Source organism: Arachis ipaensis, chromosome B03, assembly GCF_000816755.2.
Source record: "Arachis ipaensis cultivar K30076 chromosome B03, Araip1.1, whole genome shotgun sequence".
NCBI lineage: Eukaryota > Viridiplantae > Streptophyta > Magnoliopsida > Fabales > Fabaceae > Arachis > Arachis ipaensis.
In genome coordinates this window covers 131,926,148-131,928,784 of record NC_029787.2, presented here as the reverse complement: position 1 = coordinate 131,928,784, position 2,637 = coordinate 131,926,148, and positions in this window count along the sequence as shown.

Genomic DNA, 2,637 nt, shown 5'->3' with positions numbered 1-2,637 from the left:
GAAATTAGCAACATTGAACCCCAACCAAACTCTATCTGTGCAATGCGACACCAACTCAGAAAAAAAATGCAAACACTCACTACCTAAAACTAATTAAACAATACACAATGTCACTAATATTTCAGTTAAAGAATCTGTTACTTACCTCGAAAGCTTGCACTAGGAAATTCTGTTAACGTTATAAGGGAGTCCGTTAGTGGTGCCGTCTGAAGCTTCACTTGAAGCATTGTCAGCAACACTATCAGCATCTTACTTAGCTCCACAGCCAGGTACAGCATTGTGGTTTTGTCGTCTTCAGAGAGAAGATGAAAAGATTCTTGGGTATTCTGTAATTAGGAGAAAGGGAAGAAAGGTTAAATGGAAACCCAAAGCACGCACTTAACGCACTATTTCAATCCCTACTTAAAACGACAACGTTTTTGTTTGGGAGAAAGGGACATATCGACCCCTGTCCATTTTTTACTTGCCAGCTTGGCACTTAATGGACACTTGATGGCCAGCTCATCATCATTAAGTGACACGTATATTAATTCTGTTTGTTTTTAAGGTTGGAAGCCACGAAAGAGCTGCCATGTCTCATGGAACACAAAGAGAGGGATTGGGACGTACCTTTTTTTGGATGTTTACTCCTAAATAAAATTCAAAAGCATTAAATATTGTGTCTGTGTTCTTTATGTCTTATTTTCAATATCTTATTTTGTCTTATCCTGTTTTTTTAACTAAACATAACCTTTTATTTAGGACAACTTATCAACTAAATACAGTCTTATTCATACTAAAAGATGCTAAACTTTACTGAACTCAAATTATTAATTGTTTTTTTTATCGTAATGGTTTTAATACGTTCATAGTTGATTGAAATGCTGTGCATCTGAGATTATATGTTTTATAGGTGTTGCATGTAAAAGCTGCCGATGGAAATGTGTTAAATAGATGCATTCTATATATGTCCCGGTGGCTTTCCAATACCCAGAAGTAGCCGCCTGTTTGGCCGAGCTCCATTCGGGTACTTCCTATCCCGAGGACTGAAAAAGTACCGCTCTTGATCCCCAAACGCTGCCTTACCTATATATTCACAAAATCAAGATTAAAAATAATCACTTTAATTCACATGCTACTAATACGAAACCGATAGACGAATTGGGTATGTGGGTTTCAGTAAATGGAAGGAAAGATGAAATGGTGTGTGGAAAAGTTGGGTACTTGGGAGCTCCCATGGATCGAACTTATAGAGATCAACGTCGGCGATGATGGCGATAGGGAGTGGTGAAGAAGAAGCTTTCTTTTTAAGGTAGTGAACGACGAGTTCTTCGTCTGTGGGGTGGAATCGAAAGCCTGGAGGAAGCTGAGGGTGATGATGCTGATCACCCGCTCCGCTCCTGATGATGAATCTGTGCTATTATCCACCATGATCATGGATCAGTGAATGAATATCTTTCAGTATTATTATTAGGGAAGTTCTCTGGTGGCTAAAATTGTGGTGGCTAAAGGTGACTTTTGTTGATTAACAAATATTTTGTTGACATATGGTGGTGTTGGGTAATGCAAAAAAAGTGTTAGGTCAAGGACAAAAGGATAAATGCATGCTCAAAAACTATTTTTTGTTCATGTGAGTCATTAATTCATTATTGAATCATGGCTCTTGTTTTAATTAATTTTGTTTATTTCTTTAAAATTGTATAATAATATGTAATTTGTGTTTATTTAAATACAAAAAATTATTTGAAATTATATTTAAATTAAGGTTTAATTATTTTGTTAGTTCCTATAAGTTTGCGAAATTTTTAATTAGGTCCCTGTACTTTTTTTTCTTTTAATTGAGTTTTTATACCAAAACTTTTTTTTAATTGGATTCCTACACTTTTTTTTCTTTTATTTGGGTCCCTGCATGAACTTTTTTTTTAGTTGGATCCCTATAAAATTAAGTTAATTACTGCTAAGAGAGATCTACCTTATTCTTTTGCCCTTGGTCTTAACACTTTTTTTGCATTACCTAACACCACTAGGTGTCAACAAAATATTTGTTGGTCAACAATAAGTCACCTTTAGCCACCACAATTTTAGCCACAAGAGACCTTCCCTTATTATTATTCTCTTGTCTATTTATATCTCATGCATATATAGTCTTTATACAGAAATTATTTTTAATATAGAAAGAGAGATGGTGTTTTGGTTGAATATTGATATTTGAAGTGTATTATAGTAGTATGGAAATCATTCAACACGCCCCCCACGTGTTGCAACACGCCCCCACGTGTTGGCTTCTCACCCAAAAAATCCACTCATCTGTAATTACACCAAATACTCTCATTTTCAACAAAAATACCAATATTTTTTCCATACCAAAAAAATTAGCCGTCTTTATACACCTTAGTATATACATACAACAGTACAACTTTTTTAATAGCTATTTTGTTTTTTTCCATTTTATTTTATTTCTTGGGTGAATTTTGGGAAAAAAAAGTAGCGCTCAGATAGTGACATGGAGGTAGATAACGGGGAGAATTATTAGGGAGGTTAAAAATTAATTCAAATTCAATTAAAAAAAAATTGACTCAAATTTTCAAAATTCATCCATATCGTCCAAATAAAAAATTATTCATTATATTTTGATAAATAGATTTTTTTGAAATGTTT